The sequence below is a fragment of the Pezoporus flaviventris genome, unplaced genomic scaffold (assembly GCF_033815535.1).
Source record: "Pezoporus flaviventris isolate CSIRO_AGI_PZ_B2104156 unplaced genomic scaffold, CSIRO_AGI_Pfla_v1 ptg000036l, whole genome shotgun sequence".
Taxonomy (NCBI): Eukaryota; Metazoa; Chordata; class Aves; order Psittaciformes; family Psittacidae; genus Pezoporus; species Pezoporus flaviventris.
The window spans coordinates 24,405,317-24,430,380 of NW_026892584.1; the positions used below are offsets into that span (position 1 = coordinate 24,405,317).

Genomic DNA, 25,064 nt, shown 5'->3' on the forward strand with positions numbered 1-25,064 from the left:
AAAGCAAAAGGAAGGGTTGTGAGCACAGAAGCAAAAGGAAACAGGAGATTTTATTCTCTATTTCCCATCAGCAGATGATGTCCAGACACTTCCCGGGAAGCAGGGCTTAAGTACACATAGCGGTTGTTCCAGAAATAACAAATGGCTCCCTTTCATCCTCCTTTGTCTTACGTTCATAGCTCAGCATACACTGTATGATATAGAATATCCCTTTGGTCGGTCTGGGTCAGCTGTACTGGTTATGTCCCCTCCAAGATCTTGCCTACCCCCAGCCCACTGGTTAGAGGAATATTCGAGAGGGGGGGTTGTTAGAGAGGCAGCTACCTTTCTAACTACCAATACAAAGCACAACACTATGAGGGCTGCTATGGGGAAGATTAACTCTGTCTGAGCCAGCTGCAGTACACCACCAGGTAAAAGACCACTTCAGTGGCTGCAGTCAGTGTGTTGGCCCACCTTGCTGTGTTGCTTTGGCACCTTCAGTAACACCAGGCTTTGAACCCCTAGATTGCAGCAGCAACTTGTGGGGCGTCCCTTCTATATGAGATTACCTTAATCCCTCACCCTTTTCCTTGCCTTCTGTCTCCTTTCTGTCCTTCAGCAACCTCCATGGAGCTATCAGCATGGGCACAGGGCAGGCATGCTTATAGGAATACCTCCACTGAGTGCTTGTTCAAGTATATAGATTACTGTGCTTTTTTCAGTGATGCTTTTCTGGTTATACCTTCACTTTGTTACATTCATATGTGCTTCTCTTCAAAGCCTTGACTCTTCTGGTTACAGCAAGGTTTTTTCATCAGACTGAAATGAGCAGGTTTGTCAGAGTACTCTTGATTATGGGGCTTGCAAGACTGTTTTCCCTCTTAAGACAGTCTACTTGATTTCTTTCCTAAGACAGTATGAATACTGACAAAGATTCTTCTGCTTAATGTTTCCTTTGATACCCTAATTTTCATTCTTTGACCTTCATATCTTTTCCTATTCCTCCTTGCCCTCTATATTTTTTATTCCATTGGGAAATGGTGCTGTTGTTTATACAAAGCTTAAAGCATTCTTAAATAAAAATGTTAGAAAGGCAGATTAATTTATTTGACTTACATTTTGGGGGGTAGTTTGAAGGCATTCCTCTCTAAAATATCCAGATAAAACTTAGCTTAATTTAGTGAAAATAAATCTCACTAAACTGAAGACATAGTATTCTGTCTCTCCAGCAGACAGAGATTTGAGAAGACTCAAGTAGAGAAAGCTCTCCTCATTTCCAGAGGAAAATTAATTCCAAAGAGGACTTAAGTGCTAATGATTACCAATATATTTCATGGAGAGCTGTGCTTTGCAAGGATATCTTATTTAAGGTGAGCTAGATTGCGTTTGGCTGGATTCGGATGATGAGAATCACTCTGGATTCAGAAATGCTTAAATTATTGTAGAATGTGTTCCTGATTTGGAAGCCCTGAAATGTAGAGAAATTTGCTTAATTCCTTCAGATTTACTGGTTTTGTCAAGTGACAATATCTTGAACTCACCCACAGAGCATGGTAGTCAGTTAAAAAAGATTGTGAAATTTTATTTTGCAGTTCTGTTCAGCAGTGCTTCCAGCTCACTGTCAAGGACTGGCTGCTTCACCCTTGCCTACTTCTTGCAGTTTTATCTCTGGACAGATAGTTGAAATAAGCAAAACATAATAATCTCATTTGGATCAAACTATGAAGCTTTCAAAAATAAAGGAAAATACAGTCTCCTTTCCCCTTTCCCCACCATCACTATAACAATGAATAAACATATAAGTAATCTGCTGGCCAGAACAGAATATGGGGCAACACACTGGCATTGGTTGTTGCTTCTCAGAGTTGGAGGAGGCAATTCGTTCTGACTGAACATCCAATGACTTTCAAAGATAGATCAAGTCCATACATTTGAACCAAGTTTTAACTTCAAGTGATGAATGCTCAGCTACCTGATAAATCCCACTTCTGAAGCTTTCCTGGAGCAGTGGAGCAGGTGGTACTTACTTTAGCAGTGGCTAAATGTAGCTTTATAAGTTGAGGGACCTAAGATCTTTCATTAGCTTCAGAGTAGGTTATCTTTACCTCTAGTGAGAGGTTGTTTTGGGGTACAAAATGTTTCAAAAGAAAAATAGATAACCACATAAATGTCAGAATGATACAGGAGGTTATGCTGCCATATTGAAGTATAAGGGAGGATGGATGAATGTGCGGGATGTAAAGAGATGGTGGAGGTGATGTACTGTTATTTATCCAGTGATCATTAAAAAAAAAAGTAAGCCAAAGACCATGTCTGTAGAGTTTTTGGTGTCCACTTATTCACTTATTATTTACTAATCAGAAACTTTGCCTTCTTTTGGTTCTCTCTTAGAGAAACAGTAATGATTCCTATGGGTCAAGATGGCACAGATTTTCTACCTACTTTCACTGTCCCAGAAGGCCTTGATCTGTAAGCGGCAAGGAGAAACAGACAGGCCAACCCAATATGGGTGATAAGCAACTTCTACTTTATTTGTTAACCAGTTCACACATATATAGGAGTGGTATTCAGCCACTCCTTCTTGGCATAACAGTATTGGTTAGCCCCCACAGCTTCCTCCACATTCTCCTCCCAGGTCCGGTCTCTGGCTACCTGTGGGGGCCACCCCCTGCCTTGCTTGCACAGTCCTCCAGAACTCTATGGTTCTGCTCTTAGAGTCATTCTGCAACATTGATCCATGTTGCATCTGTTAGCTGAATAAATTTGGTATCATCTGAAATTTCATAGATTAAATTATGTAATGCATTATGCAAGCATGAACATAACAGAGATATTCCAAAATGGTTTAAGAGATTAGAAAAATGAGAGCATGTGAGAAAATGAAAATAGGGGGAAAAAACCAAATGCAAATACAGCTAAGACAAAGTATGTTAAAAATTCATATCTAATGAAAGAGACAGACCAGAGCAGAATGGTTCCAAAAGATGATTATATGCTCACTGCATGTAGTGCACAGTAACACTCACAAATGCCTCTGGCAGTAAAGCTGGCCACAGTAAATCCAGGCCTCCTATAAAGACAGAGGAAATTACATGGCATCCTCACTAAAGATGGTGAAACAATAAAATATTGGAAGCTCTCGTTGCTGGAAAGATACTGGTAATTTGGAGGGAATTTGTCAAAAACTGGCAAGAAGTGGATTGCTGGAGATAGAGATACTAGTTTATAAAGAGGGTTCAGAAGATTTAAATAAGTGTAAGTTGGCAGTAATGCCCACTTTCAGATGTTTCAATAATGTGACTACTGAGGGAGGGAATAATATGGAACTGCTTTCAACATTCAAGGATATAGTTATCATTATAATACTAAGTCTTCTGCAGGTTTGATCCCCAAAATAGATCTCTGAGCCATATAAAAGCTTCTCCCACCAAAACCACCTTAAAAAATATACGCATAAACCATAAAGTTCTTCAATAGCGAATATCATTGAGTGAAAATAATTTTGAAATGGAAAAGAATTTTGTTTTGGACTATTTCTCCTTTTTATTTGGTTCATAAAATGATAAAGATATACACTTCTTTCTGACCCCAGAAGTCAGAAATGCCTTTAAGAACCTTAAAATCACAGCAAAGTTTAATAAATTGACACAAGTTCTGTTTGCTGGTCACCACTGTCATAATTACTAGCGCTATTTCTTCTGCTGATTATTAGATTAACATAATTTCTGAACTTGCCTTTTAATTTTGTCCCTAACACCCAAAGAAAGGTGGGTGTTTTGTGGAACACCAGTGGTTGAGGTTTGTTATACTAAAGAGTAAAGTGCTAAGCTAAGGAGCCTGTGTAATGTATAAACAGATTTTTCTCCTGAATCAAAAAGCTCATGCTGTGTACTTCTACTTATATCAGCTGTAGCACATAGAAACACAAAAGAGGCAACAACACTTCAGAAAAAAATTAAACTGAAACCATTAGGAGCTTCAAAGATAAAAACAATATCCTGAATTCTGCCCAGAGCCCCAGGCAAGTGCTGCAACATAGCAATGACTACTGTAAATGTAGTTTTCCTTAATATTCTGATTATCAGTGCTGCTCTAAATTATCTCAGTTTCTAAATAGAAAATTGGTGGTATCCTACCCACTGGAGTAAAATAGAATACGACAAAACAAATTCCCCTCCAGAATAAAAGTTGCTATTTATTTTTCCAGTTTCAGAAGAGCACTTCACTTCTGTTGCTACTGTTACCCAGGAAAAGGCATTGCTCCAAACAAGGTTATGGCTCCTGGTTCAACAAGATGTTTAAGCTGGTGCCTAATTTTAGTCACTACCCCAGCCAAGACAACCTCAGCCTGTGCCCATAAAATGTAGCCATGTTCTTATTAACTTCATCAAGTAAAGGCTCTGAATTACAAATCTAATTCTCCAGTAGGAGCTGCATTCCTTGAAAGTAAATGTCTTTGCTGACCTTGTGGTGTTTCACTCTATCAAAGTTTAGAAAGCCCTCTTCATACAGGATTGGAATGGGATTCGTATGAAATGACCTGTGGGAAATACAGCTGTGATGTATCTGCATTTCAAGAAAATAACAGCAACAAAACAAAATAAATTTCCTATATTTATTACTTTCAGTAATTTCTAAGAAAATGCAAACTCTTCATGAGGCTGTTGCCAGCTCTATTTTAGTGTCCTTATTCTGACGCACATATAGACCCACATGGCCCCTCTTTTCTGAATATTTTTACCCTTAAGACTTTCTGATGCTGCTCCATGGTCATTATTTTACATATGTCTTCACTGACTAATTTTACACCATATTTAAGTTTTCTATACCTGTCTGCCCCCTCTTTCTTGCTGCTATCTGCAAATAAGATTAGCACCCTCTGCACAAAATTCTTCAGTTCAGTTATATAATTTGGGATCAAGAACTGACCTCCAAGGCCCAGCCCAACAGCTCTTCTTAGAAGTCAGTGAACTATTATTCCAGTTATTCTGTGTTCACAAAATTTAGACTTTTATAGCTACTTTGAAAGGCTTGATTATAAACTTCCTTCCTATAATTTCCTTTCAAGACTATCACATGAAAATGTAGAAGGTGTCTTGCGGAGTAGGTGTCTATGCTCACAGTGTTTCCCCTGTCTGTAAACTGTCAGTAAATTGATACAAGTATTGTGAAATTAAGCACTCATGCCTGAAGATAGTCTAAAAATTAATAATTTTCCACTGCATTAATATGTACCTGCTGCACATATTATATATTTATCTCGGATTTAATGGGATACTTGAAAATCTATATTTAACAGGGAAACAGGAATATAGCACATATACTTCAGAGAAACTTTAACTTTTGGGATTCCTTGATTGCTGAGTGCCTGATTTTAAAAGCTGTAGCTTGCATCTTTATTAGTAAAATTTGACTATTATTTCAAAAGTAATAATAGTGATGGATGCTTAGGAATATTTAAAATATGGTTCTTCAGCTCTGCTATGTACAAGCTTTTCACAGAGCCTATCTGGGAGCAGACTCCTTTTCTAAATGTACAGTTTTCCTAGCTGTCATGGTTTAAACCCCGTCAGCCATAAATCAGGCACCCTCTCTCTCTCTCACTCCTCCCCTTCTTTCCCTCCCCCAGCTCCTGAAGGGATGGGGAGGAGGATCAAAAAGAATGTAACTCCCACGGGTTGAGATAAGAACAGTTTAGTAACTAAGGTATAACACAAATCGCTACTGCTACCACCAATAATAATAATGATAAGGGAAATAACAAGGGGTGGGAATACAATACCACCCGCCAATACCCAGCCTGACTGAGCAGTGAACTCCCCTTCCGGGTAACTCTCAGTTACATCCTGGGCATGACGAGCTGTGGTATGGAATACCTCTTTGGTTAGTTTGGGTCAGGTGTCCTGTCTCTGCTTCCTCCCGGCTTCCCTCCTCCCTGGCAGAGCATGAGGCTGAGAAAGTCCTTGGTCAGACTAAACATTTGTGCAGTAACTAAAAACATCTGTGTTATCAGCACTGTTCCCAGGCCAAAAGTCAAAAACACAGCGCTGCACCAGCTACTAAGGAGAAAAAATGACTGCTACTGCTGAACCCAGGACAGTACCCACCCCTTATTCCATACCATTCATGTCATGCTCAGATCCCACATTTTCAATATACCATTGCTCTTACATATATACACACATACACACACACACACACACACACACACACAGAGATCATTCCTTAGTGCATGGACCAATCCCTATAAAGCTGCTGAGTCCAGTTGGTCCATGATGTCAGGTTCCATCTCTTGTAACAGTCTTTCAGGGCAGGAAAGGCTGTGTGCAGTGTTGGATTGTTGCCTGCTGATGCTGATCATTCCTTTACCACAGAACTCATCTGATTCTATCAAAGTTCATTCTCTGTTGGGATGATGGTTGGAGGGAAGTCAGGGCTAGTTGCTGGTGACCTGAAGACATCTAGTTGGTGGGCTGTAAAAGTATTTCATAGCAGGCAACAGCATATAATTGAGTTCATTGGCTGTTTTCCCCTTGAGGTATACACTGGACTTCCCCATCTTCCCGCTTTACTCACCAAGTATATCTGGGTCCCTGAGCAAAGCAATCCCACAAGTGGGTTTGCCTTTACCTGAAGCAGGAATAACCCAGACTGTCTTCCCCAGCAAATTCTTTATGTGCATCACAGGAACTTTGTTCCCCTCTACAATATGTAAAAGTTCTGATCGGGCTGGGCCGGCCCTGTTGGCAGATCCTCTGGTGTTGACCAACCAGGTGGCCTTTGGTAAGTGTGTATCCCAGTGTTTGAAAGTTCCCCCACCCATTGCTCTCAGTGTAGTTTTTAACAGCCCATTGTACCGTTTGATTTTCCCAGAGCTTGGTGCATGGTAGGGGATGTGATATACCCACTCAATGCCATGCTCTTTGGCCCAAATATCTATAAGGTTATTCCGGAAATGAGTCCATTGTCTGACTCAATTCTCTCTGGGGTGCCGTGTCGCCACAAAATCTGTTTCTCAAGGCCCAGGATAGTGTTCCGGGCAGTGGCATGGGGCACAGCGTATGTTTCCAGCCACCCGGTGGTTGCTTCCACCATGGTAAGCACATGGTGTTTGACTTGACGGGTTGGTGGCAGTGTGATATAGTCAGTCTGCCGGGCCTCCCCAAGTTTGTACTTCAGCTGTCATCCTCCATACCAAAGAGACTTTAAACGTTTAGCTTGTTTAATTGCAGCACGTTTCACACTCATGAATAACGTGGGCAATAGTGTCCATTCTTAAGTCCACCCCTTGATCACAAGCCCATCTATATGTTGCATCTCTGCCCTGACGGCCTGAAGTGTCATGGGCCCACTGGGCCAAAAATAATTCACCCTTCCCTTCAACAGTTCTGAAACTTGTTGTTGGGCACTCCATAGAGCTGCCTTCCATTTCTGACGCTTCCAAAGCACTGGAGGGGCCCAGGGCACTAGATATTCACCCATACTGTCTCACATACCCTGCCACTCATGACTATCCAGCCTTGGGGAAAACCTCTTGGTCCTCCTATATTGTCATCTAACCCTAGACAAGACCTAAACCCAACTCTGCTTAACTTTCGAGATCAGACAAAATGGTCATGGGTAAAACACACTCTGTATGTGTGCCGACATGCTGATCCCCATCGCAATCAGCAGGCAGGTCCCAAGGGTACCCAAAGGCCATTCAAAACCTTCAGAACTCTCATTTGAGTTTTGATGCTGTTATACTTGTCACTGGGGCTGGTGTGCTTGCTGGCTCTCTCACCACCAGCTTCTCTTTTTCTGAGTCCAGATCTTCCTCCTCTGCCTTGCTGGAAAGTGCTGTGTGGTCTCCTGCATCCTGCACTTGTCCCAGGTGCCTGGGGCTGGACCCAGCTGAGGCTCCCAAAGGTGGTCACAGTATCACAGTATCACAGTATGCTAGAGATTGGAAGGGACCTCAAAAGATCATCTAGTCCAATCCCCCTGCCGGAGCAGGAACACCTAGATAATGTTACACAGGAATGTGTCCAGGCGGGTTTTGAATGTCTCCAGGGAAGGAGACTCCACAACCTCCCTGGGCAGCCTGTTCCAGTGTTCCGTCACCCTCACTGAGAAGAAGTTTCTTCTCAAGTTTAAGTGGAACCTCTTGTGTTCCAGTTTGTACCCATTACCCCTTGTCCTATCATTGTTTGCCACTGAGTAGAGCCTGGCTCCATCCTCGTGACACTCCCCCTTTATATATTTATATACACTAATAAGGTCACCCCTCAGTCTCCTCTTCTCCAAACTATAGAGACCCAGCTCCCTCAGTCTTTCCTCATAAGGGAGATGCTCCACTCCCTTAATCATCTTCGTTGCCCTGCGCTGGACTCTCTCCTGCAGGTCCCTGTCCTTCTTGAACTGAGGGGTCCAGAACAGGGGTCTCTTGCTCTCCGCATCCTCCTGGGGCTTGGGCTCTCGGGGCTCCGCGAGCGGCTGTCAGGGGATGCTCTCGGCCGCCGTGGGGCTGGGCTCAGCCGCGGGGCCCAGTTCCTCCGCCGCCTCATCCAGCTGCTCGGCAGCCGCCTCCTTCTCCTCCTCGACCGCCCCAACCTCCTCCTCTGGCAGCCGCTCCCTCCTGGCCTCTGGCCCTGCTACTGCCACCGCTTGCTCCCCGGGGCCGCTCTTCCGTGCTGCTTCGGGGGCTGCCAGCTCCCTGGGCCGCTCCCCCTTGGCTCCCCGCAGCCTCACAAAGACAGAGGCAAGGACGAGGAGCAGCGGGATGGCCACGTACAAGTCCACGGCCACATCCGTCCCGCCCTGCTGCCGGAGCCCGCCTGTATTACAAGTCATTACCATAAAGGTACAGTGAAACAAGAACCTTAGCCCAAGCCCCCCATCTGATGAACACTAACACAGCAAATACCAGCTGTAAGTAAGGTATGACATGCTGAAACTGAGATCAGAAGCAATAACTTTGAGAGCCAATAAATCAGCATTGTGGCAAGCGACTATTAATCCGAAACAATTGTCATGGTTTAAACCCAGTCAGGCAACTCCTTCACTCACTTCCCCCCTTCTTGCCCTCCCGCTACTCCTGGAGGGACGGAGAGGAGAATCGAAAAGAATGCAACTCCCACAGGCTGAGATAAGAACAGTCCAGTAACTAAGGTATAACACAAACCACTGCTGCTACCACCAATAATAATAATGATGAGGGAAATAACAAGGGAAGAGAATACAATACCACCCGCCAATACCCAGCCTGACTGAGCAGTGAGCTCCCCTTCCGGGTAACTCCCAGTTACATCCTGGGCATGACGTGCTGTGGTATGGAATATCTCTTTGGTCAGTTTGGGTCAGGTGTCCTGTCTCTGCTTCCTCCCAGCTTCCCCTCCTCCCTGGCAGAGCATGAGACTCAGAAAGTCCTTGGTCAGACTAAACATTTGAGCGGTAACTAAAAACATCGGTGTTATCAGCACTGTTCCCAGGCCAAAAGTCAAAAACACAGCGCTGCACCAGCTACTGAGAAGGAGAAAAAACGACTGCTACTGCTGAACCCAGGACAGTAGCCTTCTCTGTGGAACTGTTAAGTTGCTTAAATTTAAATTTACCTCCTGCTTCAGCAGTTTAGCTTGTAAATTTCTGTACTCCAGTAGCTAGACAGTTATCTAATAGACCACATATGTCATTACTGCTCTGATCAGTCATTCAGTATTCTAGCAGGCTTCTCCATTGACTTCGGGAACTAGGTCCAGATCTGCTTTAGACATGAGATTCATGGACTGATAGTTGAAATTAGGGACCTATATTATGTAATTGAGTTGAGCCTCTCAAAATAGCCTTAAGGAGTTAACATATTCATATTACAGAGTAAGATAGGCACCTAAATCCTCTAGATATATCACTCTGTGTTCATGCCACCTGCAGTATTCTTCAACTTCTACATCTGTACAAATAAATACATAATGCCCTTTTTGGATATAAATTATAAAGTTATTTGAGTGATTTCCATTGTATTATAGTAAACGGACAAAACAAAAGATCACACTCATCTTTACACTGTCAGTATTTTTCTAATGTAGAAGAGGCATTTGCTAATAGGGAATATGGAGTCTTTGACATTTTGGGTCCCAATCCTTCAGTGAAGCTAGTCATGCACCTGCTTACTTTGTACACACATCATTCTAATGAATTCTAAAGGACTATTCATGTGCATAAAGCTAAGCCTGTGTGTAAAAGCCTTTGCAAGACTGGGCCTAAGTTGTAAGTTTGATAATGACCTGAGGCTGATTCAACAGAGAACAAGCAGTCCTTTTTAAATGTTGAGAAGTGTAACTCCAGCTCAGCTGCACAGGTATGAGCAGTGCTAAGAAACCTTGTTATACATGGCACTGTCAAAAGTGACCAAGAAAAAAACGAAAAAGGATACAACATAGATTTTTTAATTATTACTATTTATATCTTATAATGCAGCATTCTTAATCTTTTTCATTCTTGTCTTCAGCTTGATTTTGTTATGTCTATGGATTCCATTTGAATAACTTTATTGCAGGAACTCAGAAATGTTCCTGGTTTATATTCATATAAATATATCACCTGTATGAATAAGTAGAACAGCTTAGAGAATGGTAATTGTGAGCAATCATAACTGTGCTCTTTGGAACATTTTTGCTTGAGGAGAAGGTAAGACCAGCTCTGTTTCACAAAGAAGTGCATGGAAGAGCTTTCCATATTTACTTGTTCATACCATGCCATATTCTGACTTCTGCTGCAAGTGCTTTGTCCTGCACTGCAGCAGTTTGTGTTTTCAGAGACAGCACATCACCTGCAGGAGCCTTCTAACAACATCAGGGCAATTCCAGAGGTTGTGATACATCTCTTGAAACATTTTTCTTGATAATGCTTCCACGAGTTGTTTCCACCAGGAACTTCCATAGATTTTGGTAACAGAGTTGGGTTTTTTCTTGTGTTTAACATTAAACATGCAGGCAGCCTGACAAAAATCACCATGAAAAATCAGTGAGATTACTTAAATGGAAACTGAGTTCCCACTTGCGGCTAGAGATTTCGGCATTTAATATGCTAAGTGTATGAAATAGGCATGCTTATGCACAATCACAAAAGATAAATGTTTTCTTTTGCATAAAGCTGTTGTTTTATCATGATATATTCACTGCTAAAATAATCACTCTACTTTGTGGCCTTTAGGTAACATTGACTATGAAACATCACTTGTTTGTTAGGCTTACTAAGATAAAGTTGGTAAAAAAGAGTGAAAGAGTCTTAATCAAGTTTTAGTTACACTAGACTGGTCCATCAGAAAATTCCAGTTTCCTCAGTTAAAGAATTAATTTAATAATCTCAGATGGGTGAAGCAGTGAGCAGATTAGGCATGAAAAAAACCATGCCAAAGCTGCCATGGGTGAAGGTGGCAGTCCTGGGACCACCACTGCTGGCTTTATTCTGGTTGTTGGCCTTGGGGACATGTTTTGCTAAGTTTGATGCAGGAAAAAGAATGAAGAAGGTACTTCTTATAAAGCATGGTCCTCCTTTCCTAACCTTTTTAATTATTATTTAAGTGAAGATTAAAGTTATGGAGTTGGAGAGTATTTTGCTATTCTATAATTTAGCAGTCAGGCTGAAGTTTCCTTTATGTTCTTGCTGTTTTTACGCAGGCAGGCTAGAAGATGGACATTTGACAGGCCACAATAGACTGCTCCTTTCCCAGGTATCTCCTGCTTGTTTCCTTTATCTCTGAATAGGAAATGGCTTAAAGGCACCTGTGTTATGAAGGTCCCAGGGGCAGCTGCCTGACTACTGAATGCCTGATTATGTGTTAACATGCTTTGTCAGATATTGGCAGAATCTGTTCTCTTCTTTTGCCTTTTCAGCAAGGGTACCATTGACAGACTGGCTACCCATTTATAGAAATGTTGTCCATCAAACTGTGAGGAAGGACAATGGTGTTTTTCTGTGGCCAGTGACTGTGGGAAACTTTTCTTTGGCTATTCAGGCAATTTTTGTAGCTTGCTCTGAAGAGGAGAGACTGATGAGTGCAAAAAGTACAATTAAGCAAAGCCAGACTTCAATTGAAGGCTGTAGTGTAGTCTGCTGTTCTCATTTTTTTATTTGGAAAAAATCTATGGGTTTTCACGTTGCTGTGTGGCATTCAGCGGGGGGCTATTACAATCCTAAATTTTTTTTCTAGACCACCTAATTCTAAGTAAAAATTAAATGTAATGAGAGCCACTTGGAGTTCTGAATATTTTAAAGCATAATTCCCACAGAAGGGATTCGACCTAAACTGCGGAGAGCATCAGTTGGCTAATTATAGCTGCATTTTATATTACAGCAGGTGTCAGATGCAGTCATCTCAATAAAGTCCACATAATACTCTGGAAAATAACAAAAGCTTTTCTTTGAATGTGGGTACTAATTTCTGCTAGGTGTCATATGAGCTCTGATACTTCTTATTGGCATTAACAAGAGCACTGCAGCACTCAAACATGCTTTTTGCTTAGGATGAATTGATACTGTAAAGCACTTACTAGTCAGCCTTGGCAGATGTCGGTAGTTAATACTAGTGTTGCAGAGGTTGGTGTATAATGCAAAGAGTCTTATGTAAATACTTTTAGATGATGGACTGGTTTTGAGAATGAGTGCGAGCCATGCACCAACTTACTTAATGAAAGCTAAATAGACAACAGCAGGATAACTGCATTTCCTTTAGCTTCTATCTTAAGTCCTCTGCAAGTAAAGGGCAGAGGGAAAGCAGTAAACTAGGTAGATTAAAACATTACACTTAATAAGCATGTTATGCTTTCATACCATTTTCCCAATTCAATGGAAGTAGCAAGTTTGTTACTGAAGTGATGGGTGAGAAGGGTTTTTCCTAAGCCTTGAAACTGAGATGCCCTAAATTGTATCCAACATATCTTTAGAATTGTATCTAAATTGTATTTTCAGAACTGCCCGTAAGCGGTGAAAATACAATCTACAGGCATTTGATTGTCACCTGACTTTTAATTTAAAGATGGGATTCTACAATTCCAAAAGGAATATATTGTAAAATATTAATGAATCAGTAAAGTAAATACTGAAGCGGGTAGCTTGCACAGAAACCCTTGAATACAAGGAATTGTAATGACATTATGTGGAATTTCAGGTATAATGGGCATGGTGAAAACCACAGGCAGCAAAGCCTGCCCAGCTGATTGTGCTTGGCCTAACATGCAACAGAGGCACTTCCGAAGCTTGCGAGGTACCCCAAGAAGCAGTGAGATGGCAAAAGCTTCAGTACAGAATGGCAGGGTCAGGTCAAAGGAGGCTTGTTGCTTCTCCTGAAGGGGATAAGATGTGCCTGGTCCAAGCATGGTTAAGGATAAGGGCTTCAGCAAAGAGTAATGCTAAACGTTAGGGTAATTATGCACCAGGAACAAACATCTACCATGTACTAGCAAAACAAAGGAAATCTGGCAGATCATGAAAATCCCTTGACATGGGAGTCTTTTGTAAGAGAAACAAGCCACTTAATGATCTACTGTCTAGTGCTATAGATCTCTCCCCTCCATCATCTCCCCAGATAAAAGTACTCCCCAAAATCAGGCTGTCATTGTCTTTGGCGTAGAAGCCCATGGAGAATTGCAGAGGTTATAGAAATAATAAATACAACATAACATAATGAATCTTTTATTTTTTAAATGTAATAAACAGTCAGCTCAACAAAACTGAACCACAAGTTCCAGCATGTTACCTTAGCAACTCTATGAGAAAAATACAATCACAAGTTATGACATATCATTTAATATTTTGTAGAACTGCAAGATAGTTTAAATTACAATTTTAACACATTACATGCTGAATATAGAAACATATAGGAAGAGATTGATTTTGGCCTGAAGACTAAATGCAGCAAGTAATTTGTAAAAAACAAGTGAAAGTAAATTAGAGAAATATATTCATATTAACAATACATGCATTTCTGGACTAACATACACATATTGTTCAAAAAAAAGTTTTTAGATACAGTAATGAACATATGTAATCCATCTAGCCTCAGCCTGTCCAAAACCAAATACAGAAACCAAACACAGAGGTACAGAGGAGAAACCAAAGAGAAAAATAATTCCTTGGCTAATCTGTGCATGGCATCTGGGAGCAAAGGCCTGTTTATGAGAGCTTTAGCTCTCACACGTGATGTTACCTCTAAGGAAAGACATATGAAAAGGCCTGAGAACAAAAGCCCAATTATAAAAGCTGAAGGCATGATTGCCATTGTTACAAGTGAATTTACTAATTTACCCTATTTATTCTGCATAGACGCCTTCTGAAACCTTTTAATATTGAGAGCAGCCTGGCTTAACTTGGAAACCTCAGAGGAGTTCTGTGAAATGCTGGGAAAGTAAACAAGAGGTAGAATTAACTGCCAAAACTGTGACCCTTGTTGTCCTTTGGTTGTCTCCTTTTTAGCCCAAAAGGAATGAGGGGGCCACCACTGTACTACATTGCTTATGCACTATTGCTTTCCCCTGTCTTAAATGCCTGGTGTTGCAGTGTGTTCCTCTGCATGTGGTACAGAGCTGGGTATTAAAGAGTAAAACCTCCTGCTGCTGGTAGACATCCTATTGTTTACATCCTAGAGAAAGGTAAGGGTAGTTATCGGCAAGTAGAGGTGCTGTTGTAAAAAGTAACTTCCAATAGTGTCATTCAGAATTTATTACCTTCCACAGATTACAGAAGCCTAATGGCTTCTTCTTGTGATGTCTCTGAGGATTCTTTGGAAGCAGGCATGTGACATACAGTTCCTATGGTAATGACTCTTACTGCCCTATACATGACATTAGTTTTATGTGTGTGTAATTCCCCTCGATTATTCTAAAAACCTGAAGGAGTCTAGGATAATTTTGTATATCACCTGCTGTGAAAATTGCTTTGGTGTCAAGCAAAATCAACTACTCCATGACCTATACTTCTTGATATTAGCGGTTATATGAAACTTACTGTACTCTCCTTTCTCCACAGTTATTGCTACTTCTCCCCTTCCATTTTTACTGAAAGATTACAGGGATGCAGTTGCACAATATAGGCAGAACAGATGGCAGCTGAAGGTCCGTGTCTGCCAGGTGTCTGCGTAACAGCAGAGTCAGCGTATGCAGCTGAGCACAGCTCACTTTCTGACATAGATGCTCAGTGCCATTTCTCTGTGTCATGGCAAATGAAGTACCTCTAGCAAATTTTAGACTATACTCAACTACCCAGTACTTTGGCAGGCAGAAGTCAGAGGAAGTCTTGCTTTGAATTAATTATAAATGCTTAGAAGACAGAAATAATTCCTGCATTCACAACTGTGGATGCAAAGGATGGACTTAAAACAGGATGTAAAACACTGGGAAAGTGTAGGATCTATATAAATAGAACACCTATAAATATAAACAGTATATAAATTATCACCTATACTCAAAGAAAGCTTGCAGGAGATGTGCTCAAATTTGCTGGCAGACTCCAGTAGAGAGAGGAAGACAAATCTTTAGAGACAGAAAGGAAGTCATGTAGTCCTATGATAACTAGGAGAGAAGAGCTGCTTCTTGTACTCTGGGAGAGCAGGATGATATTCTGAGCTATGTGGAATTGCCTTCCTCTTGATAGGGCTCAGATCCATCCAACAGCTCATTTCTGATTAGTCGAGGTTTACAAATCAGGTGTCATGGGGAGAGAAGTGGTGTGATGCAATATATGCATCTTCCTGTGACAGTACCGTAATGATATGCCCTTTCCTATAGGTACTGCAGTCACATGCCAGTAGACAGTGCAGATATAAGCTCTTCCAGGCTAATGCAGTCAATCCTCATGTGTAAACAGATGCAATAGGTGGGAGACTGGGAACCTTGACTGAACGGGAGGGGGGAGAAACCTAAGGAAGAAACCAGGTGATGCCTTACATGAGAAGCAGTTTGGGAAAGAGGAGATTTTCACCATAGAGGTTGAAGGACTTAAAATAGCTAGGGAACAAAGGAAGATAGGAAATGCAAGAGGGAGTTCTGGTCATGGTGCCTACTGTGATTGACACATTAAGGGACCAGAAGGTAAGGACATAGGCTAAAGCTCTATGTCTGAGAAGGCTTTGTGTTTCTCCGACAGTTTTATAGGCAACTTTATTTCATTGTCTTTATTCTGATTACAATGCTGTGGAACCAAACAAACTGGGGAGACAGGGGAGGAATATTGTTCCTGTAGCTTCAGATTACAGAAAGGGTTGGGGAGTGGAAAGAAAACAAAAACCACATGAGAAGGAAGAACTGAAAATTCCCAGAGTCCCACTGACCACCATAGCTGTCAGGAAGGTGGTTTGTGCATAAGAGAATGGCAAGGTCCCAAGGGTGCCAGCAGTGCTGTACTATTTCTGATGATTTCGTAGTGAGATACAGGGATGACTTTATCTATTACCAGTGTTGTGAAGAACTGAGCTGTGGAGTCGAATGGTGAAGAATTTCATTCCAAGCCTATGAGAATGAAAACATGGTGCTTGCTGCACTGTGTGAAAGATGTATCTTCTTTGAGAGCTCACTTCTTTCATTAAAGGAAAAAGTTAAAATATTTTAATAAAAATTAAGATTAACACTTGATATGTCTGTGAACAAAGATTTATTTTTCAGCTGTGTGACAAAAGACCATGAAATATCTTCATCTGGCCTTTCATTAAGCCACACTATCTTTAAGCATATTTCAAGGAAAGTAAGGAGTTTGGAGTATTAGAAACATATACAAAGATTTTGCAGGTAATATGTATGTGAAGGTTCAAGTAATCAGCCAAGGCCAGAGTACTTGAAAAAGTGAGGGACTGTTAAATTAAGATAATCTTAAAAATAATTACTGTGATACTTTGGAGAATACTTTTACTATAACAAATTTAGAACATATTTTCTAATTTCTATTATAGTTAGCAAGGTCATTCAGTGACAGAATGCAAAATCTTTTATTTTTCTTATTCAGATACTGTTGGGTGCATAAATTCTACAGCTAATGTAGAAAGGCATTTTAAAATTGGAATCCATTAATGAAGAAATTATGTCTTTGCCCAATATCACACAATAATTTTTATCTTGTGAACAGAGTTTAACAATACGCAGGCTCAGGCTGGCTTTATTCCACTAATACATGCCATTTCCAAAAGTGTTACCTATATATTAAACACAGTGCACACACAAGTACCCTAGCATTCCTTGAAAATGAATTTCAAATCCACATTTATTGTAAGTGCTTTGGGGCAAGAATCATCTTTTGTTACTAAACAATGCAAATGGGATCTTGGCTCATAATTGGGGCTCCTAAGCACAGTGAATTCTTTCACCAATGTCTCACATTCTCTTTCTCCCATTCTTTGTCCCTCTGCAGATTATGCCAGTGTTTACAAAGGTTGGGATCCATTGCATCCTCATCAGTTTTTACATTTGCCCAAGAATCAGATTCAGTTTAGCCTAGCATTCTTCACAAAGATAAAAGGGTGACAGATCCTAACACATTTGTGCTTTTGAAAAGTAGAAAAGCTGATTTCATGCATAAACCCTATCCTAAAGCTGTCTCCAGGGTGAAATTATACCAGTATTGGTATAGGAAGGGGTTTAAACTGCATGCGGTGACGTGCTTGGGCACACTTTCTTATACTATAATCAGAAAATGATGCAATAGCCTTATTGTCCAGTTTTTAACTACTGAAACTTTGGTTTAAATCTGATTTCTTCATGATCAAAAGATGCCTAAGACACCTCATTTGTGTCTTAAGTGATAGCCAATCTTCTTTGCATGTATGAGCTTCTATCAGTATTTTTTAAAACTGTAATACGGGGCAAGAAGATGTATTATTGAATGCTTATTTTACAGCTGCATTACGTGGACAAACATATACAAGAGTCATGCATTAATCAAACGTGACAAATAAGTATGTTCTAACATAAATACATGAGTGAATTTATTGAAGTATTGATAATTCTTTGTGATTTTACTCAGTGACAATGAATAAAAGTGTGATTTAGTAAGACTAGAAAGAAATGTGAAATTATTAAAGGCATACAAAGAGCCAGAAGGGGCAATACTGCCAAATTAGTCTTTTTCTAAGGTCTGATACTTTAGCCTGTAGTTAAAATGAGCTTTGCCACTGAAAGACCATTGTGACCATAATGCTTGTTCCCTAAACAGGAGTGGTGTAGCAACAACTATTCAGTCGCAGGTTCTTAGGTTGTTTGTATAGTATAAAGCCAGTAGAAACCATTGCAATTCTCTAGCTGGACCTCCCACATAACATAGATCTAAGAATTTCATGGAATGAATTCCTTCTAGAATTAGAGTGCATGTTTGAGAAAACCATTGCAATTCTTGATTATAACATTTTCAGAGACAAAAAAAATACAAAAATTCTGAGTATGATGTTTCAGTAATTATCATAACAATGAAAGAAATGGGACCTTTAGTCTAAATTTCTGTAGCCTTTAATTTCAGCCACTGAGTCTTGTTGTACATTGCCAAAGGTATAACAAGATTTGCCCAAACTGAAGACATTGATCAATCTTCATGTTTCTTTATTAAAAACCTTATACAACTTGGACAAATTACTCTTTAGTTTTCTCTCTGGGCTTCTCTACAGGCAGAACTTAGTGTGCAGAAAGCGTATGAATTCACAAGGCTTCAGCTACTCAGCTCTGGTTTGCCAGGCACACCCATCTGATGAATGCTAAGTAGCTAAGACACAAAATACCTTACCTTAAAGAAAATTTTAATGTAATTTACAGAAGTTTGTTTCTATTTCAGTTTGAAATGAAACAAACTGTGTCTAAAAAAGTTTGAACGAGCAGCAAGGAAAAAAAAGTGGTGTACATTCTCTCCCTTTAGGCAATACTTTTGTGCATGCAGATCACATGAGGCACTGTTATCATTGTCATATAAGCATCGGGCCAGGCTAAACCTTATATTCTCAGAAGTATTTTGTATGCTTATACTTCCATTTGGTCTTGTCAGGGAGTAGAACGATATCATTTCAGTTACGGTCTGAGCAGCACATAGGCATAGCTGTAGTTAGAATTGTGATTACGTTAGATTAGATTAGGATATCTAACTCATTTAAATATCATGTATTGGCTTTAAATTAATTAGGGGGGATAAAAAATTGTCAGGGAAGGAAAAGAGTTAATGTCAAAATCTTTTCCAACAAGAAGACCATTATTAATAGCAAGACATCGGTGGAACCCTTACCTTCATGGAAATCATGATTAGAGGTTGTAAAGAAGTTAAAGAGATACAGGTACAGAAGAATGTTGCTATTATTTTATCTCGTGGGATATGTTGCACAGTATTAGGAGCCTGGATATGGATTTGGATGGTAGAACCACTGACAGGCATGTGACTGCATGGAATTGCAAGATGGTAAGTGCAGCTCATAGTCCCACATTGAAACCCAGTATTCTGCTGCTAAAGGGCAAACAGAGATGATAAGGACCTCCTATGAAGTAGTAGGCCTCTGGAAAGATCCAGAAGTCAGTATTTTAAATACTGATTTGGACAGCTGGTGTTACCAGCATGATCATAGTATTCCAGAAACCTACCCAAAGCAACACTGATATGGACCAGATGTAGGTGATGTGTCATTGAGTCCCTACTGAGATAGATGTGCAGTTCCTGAGGAAGTCATTCTTCAGGTAGAAAATACATGGCCATGATTTTGAAGCATGTAGCTACAAATATCAATTATGGCAGCAGCTTGATGTAACTGCTTGATCCAAATCCAAGGCATCCTTCTTAGAAAAGACCTGAAATTGAGAGCCAAAAAAGCTGTTAGCACTACGGGTTGAGATTGAGTACAGTGTTGCAGGGAGAAATCTCATCTGAATTTCTGCCACATCCTCTAACATCATATTAGCAACATCAGAGATTCCTGTTTAAGGGCCTCCCATTGAGAGAACTCCTGTCAGCTTCCTTGTTCCTATGACAAAACCAGGCCATGTAAAACCATGTGTTGTTTGCTTGAATCCCATTACCAAACAATGCACATGATTTAGCATCTGTTTTTTCCTCAGGCACTTCTGCCTGAGACACCTTTAGGATGGCCAGCTGCAGGACTATCCCCACAACTCTAGGACAGTTCTGAGCAGGAATGTCCTCGCCCCCATAGAAGTGGGGTCAATGTGCATACCGGTGTGCAAGTAGTGGGGGTCAGAGACATAAATGTGCATACACATATGGCAGAGCAGGATCAAGAAACCCAAGCTCATGCTCTCATTAGGATCCTCTTATCACATTAGCCAAAGTCTGACTTGGTTGTGCTTTGTCTGTACCTGTGCCTGTGACTTTTATATCCCATGCTGTTTTAACAAGAGATGGAAGAGATCCAGTCAGAAAAGCCTTGTGATGAGATCTGGTCGTATTGGGCCTTTGTAGTTATGCTGCTTGTTTGGGAGTCAGGATCTTTGAGTGAGGAAGCCTAAACCAAAATTTTTGTAATTACTTGCGGAATTAATATCACCTTCAGATATTAATATGAATACATCATCTTACTCTTCCTACTTGGCTGTAGGCTACATTTGTTTCATAATTAGTCTGCCCTTCTTTCCTTGTTTTGGGAGATATCTATTAAAATTGTCATAAGCAGTTCACAATTTCTAGTCTCATTTTTTCGTTCATGTTCTTCTCACATTTGATTTGATTGATTTGTTGTCACATTTGATTGATTTGTTTTATTCTGTTCAGCCATCAAATTTCTTTACCATCCCTTGCTCCCAGGCAGCCACTAATGCTTAGTTCTGCAAATAATTCCCCTTTACCTCCTCACCATAAGGTCCGATGGAAGACTACATGGCAGAAGCAACAATCTGAATAAAGATATCATCATCTAGGATTTCTAGGCAATTCACTAATGTTTTGACATTAGAAACATGAGAAACACAAGAAGCACCAGAGCTCTTGTAGACGACTCCTTTGAGGGAAAGCAGAGGTTGGCCAGTTCCAGCTCTATGCCAGGCTATCACTTCTCCTCCTTCAGTCTTTAAATAAGTAATAACTGTTGGTTTTAACATCCCAGACATGTGAGTTTCCTCTCAGGTCTCAGAAATACCAATGAGATTGATTTTAGACTCATATTAGAGTCCTTTTTTTTTTTTTTCAACTGGGCTTCTAGCAGTGGTGCCTTGGCATTTTCATAATTCCTTTTCTTTGTGCTCTTTGATGTCTGTTCTCAACATCTCTAATTTTTGTACTATGTAAGCGCTCATTTGTTTCCTCTTTTACTCTGTCCTATAAGTGCAACACCTCCTCTGACTCCTGTTGATCCTTCTGTTATAAGCCTGCTTCCTCCTCCACCCAGAAGCCACACAAACTGTGTAGCCTCCATTCACCCCTGAGATAAACTGGTACTCCATCAACCTTGCATCATTTATGTAATAATGCATCATTTAGGCAATAAATCACTTTTTGTTCTGTATTTTGTATTGTCTTAGAGTAGGCTTGCAGTATTCTGTGATAAAGCATAATACTGCATCAAGCTGATTACCATCTTGTGAGCACCACGTTGTACTGGTAGCCACAGAATGCATTTCCATTAACATCATCATTTTGGGATATATTTAAAATGTGGATATAAATAAGCAGGGCTTAGAAAAGTGATTTATCCTGCACATTGCTTTTAGCTTCACTTTTCTCTATTTAAGCATCCTCTGACAGTCTTCCCTGCCTTCAGCTGGAAATAGTAATGCTGTTGTAGCAGTGGTGATCTAAGAATAGGCAGAGACACAGGGCATGGAGAAAGAGGTACATCAGATGAGCTGGTGTGGTTGCAAACGAGAGGCAAGATTTAAGGAGCAGCCTCCTCACCAAACTGTTACTGCAGAGCTGTGATCATGGAGTGCCAGAAAGCTTGTCCCCCTTTCCCACCTCCACTAACTTGTCTTATAGAAGATATTCTCTCTCTGTACAAACTGTGTGTATCCTAAATCACAAGGAGATTATGTTGTTTATTTCAATTAATTGTTGAGTTTTGTCTTGATGTCTTTATTCAGAACCTTGAGTGAGCAATTTTGGATGTACAAGTTGTCTTCTTCAAGATGAGAGGTCTACCTTGTATTCTTCTTGTGCTTTGAAAGCACTGTCTTTAGTGAACAATCTGGGGAATGTTTGAATTCCCAGATTAGGGCTATATCAAAAGTAACTGTTAAAAATCTTCCTACATATTGTCATTCTTTTAATCCTGTTAGTCTCCCCCATGTTTATTCTGGTTAGGATTTCTCTTATCAGACACTCAAAAAAAGTAAGAGGTTGAAGGGTAATGTGATGTTAACACATTTATGATAGATTAACTATAGCATTGGTGTCTCAAACAGATGTCTGCATAGGTCTTGGAAGAAATGAAAAGCAAAATGCTGCTGTGCGAGCTAATCCACTGTTTTGTCATAATATTTCCAGAATTGCAGTCAGCTATAAATTAGTTTGAAGGATTTTTTCTGTAATAACAATTTTCAGCATGAAGCTTGATGTTCAAGTTGAAATCTCAAACTGCTACTGATATCAGAGAAGAAACAAAACGATTGGAGGAAGAAATAGCAGTGAATTTTTTAGCTAAATCTGTTCTGGTTCATATGATGTATTATGTAATTATGTATTTGGGTCTTGTGGTAATGATACGTTATTTTGTATGTAAATTGATGCAATAATGAACTTTACTGAAGAGATTTTATAGTACTCTAAATTTGCTTGATATCTATATATCTCTATCTAAAATTGATAATTCCACAAAATAAAAATATGTTTCTATTCAATGTGCTGCACAATTAATCTTAGATTCTTTAATTAGAGTTTATCTTCGTTAAGAATGTCAAGAAAGGATGTCTCCTTCTTTCATGTTAAATTTGGGACTTCTGTAAAATGGTATTGATTTTCACACATGGATGTTCTCACCTGTTTTCTGTAAGGAACGTATTTCAAAGGTTTCTTGCTCCAGTGTCCAAGCATAGGGACACACAAAATTTTCAGGATTTTTTGGAAAATATTGATGGTATAACATTTTCATATTTTAAAGCACACTAAATTTTCTGATCTACAGAGTGTGGGATAATGAAATTAGGTAGGTCAGAAACTCGTATGTGAAACTTCAGTATTTTGGAAGTGTTCAGAGGAGAGAGGTTAAAAAACTGTGTCCTTTAATTATCAGATTAGCTTCCTGGTGAATATGTTGCAGAAATTGCTTCTTTTTTTCATATAAATGATTTTTATATTTTCTTTAATCAGGATTAAGTGATCTTATATTAGAAGGGGTTGAATATGGCATTTGCTGTAAATCATTTAGGCAGCTGAGCAATACCACTTACATTAACAATAATGTTTCAGCATCTGCTTAGAGTTATATACATTCTTAAGTACTCTACTGCAACTTAAATGATATGGTTTTGGATAGCCTGATCTTGTTATTACTATTGTCACTAAATATATATAAAGTGAAAGTAAAAACCCTATCATTAATACCCATGTTGCTGTGCTCCCATTTGTTTCAGAATAATAAAGTTTTCCTCTTAGAGAAATTATTTACTTTATTCCCTTACCAATATCACAGTACACCATATTAGTCCTTGATTTAAAATTTTCCTGAATACTCTCTAAAAATGAAAACCAAATGCATGCTATCTATTTGTTCTTCTAATTACATATAGCCTGAATGAAATTCAGAAGGTAGTGAAGCATGATCATTCCTTCCTGAGGCAATATTGGCTGTCCTTCATCAAGCTGTGCTTTTCTTAACAGTACCCCACTTAATGTCCAAAAACAATTTTTAAGATTCTCTCCTCCCCAAAGGTACCCAAACTAAATGGTCTACAATTTCCTGAAGTGTTTGCAGTGTCCGTCTTCAATAATGGCATTATGTTGGCCATTTTCCAGCCATCGGGTCTTTTTTGAATAGAATGACTTTGTAAAATGTTTGCATAACTTGCAGTAACAACATCCCTACTTTTTTAAAGAAATATCGAATATTGTTAACTAGTGGGATGCTGTTATTAAATGCCAATATATTATTATACCATTGGATAGGTTAGTTATTAGTTTCCCTTTCCCAAAACCAAATCCACTGTCTATGGCTCATCTACAAAATACTCGGGGTATTTACTATAAATCATATTTGCATTCTGTTGCTGGTTGCTTATAGTAAACATCCTTAAAATAACACGTTGTTTTACTAATAGGAAACAAGCTAAATCACTTTGTTTAATACATTGTCTTTAAACTGAAAGACAATGTTCATGCAACAGATTTTAAAAGTAGCAGAAAGTTAAAGAGATAGTCTTGGTATTTAATATGTAATTAATTTCCTTTAAAGTGCTTCAAGACTAAGATAAAAACTAACAAAAAAATAGATACAGGACATGTACAACAATATGCATAAAAAGATGGGTATTAGAAAAACTTCTAGTGCACTTGTAGGTGTCAAGGCCTGCATGGTCTATCTACTTATGGCAAAAGCCATAGCTTACTAACACAGACTCTCAAGTGTCATACTCCTCTTGAAATATGTTAAGTTTAGTAGTAGCAGTAGTACAGTATCACATTTATCTGCACTGGATCAAATGCCGGTACAGGAGTTTAAGGCTAACTGTTCTGTGTCCATATAATAAAAGAGGGGTTACTGCCCCACAGAACCTACATGCGAAATACTGGAAGAGAAAAACAGTCTGGATATTGCAAAAAGGAGGACACAGTTTAATAGTTAGATGTCAGTCACTAGCAATCACTATGAAACTGCTGTTGAGGGTTCCTCATTAAGTCAGTGTTAACTGATTGACCATATGCATACTCCTGTCTTCACCAAACGCAAGGTAAAATATGTTATGTGAAACTGCTTTCCATAAAAATATGGCTGTGTGCACATATGGTCAATTACTACAGCTCAGTTTATACTCAGTAGTTTTCTAAGAGTTGGTACTGCAAGATGTCTAAACCTTGTGTTTTGGTTAGCAGTTTTTATGAGGTTTTTGGTGGTTTGTTCAATATATTGCTCCAGCACTTCATTTGCAATACAAATTTTTCATTTTAAATAATTCATACTTAATTACAGTAGTTTTCAGTTTATGTGGTCC

General features: G+C 39.6%; 1 long non-coding RNA gene across 1 annotated transcript; it reads left to right on the top strand.

Moving 5' to 3' along the window:
* The first annotated feature begins 443 nt into the window (after nucleotides 1-443).
* On the top strand, nucleotides 444-24,485 carry LOC133274389 (uncharacterized). Its single transcript, XR_009745133.1, has 3 exons — nucleotides 444-1,998; nucleotides 11,640-11,692; nucleotides 17,356-24,485. It is a non-coding gene; the product is annotated as an uncharacterized LOC133274389 (long non-coding RNA).
* Nucleotides 24,486-25,064: the final 579 nt, after the last annotated feature.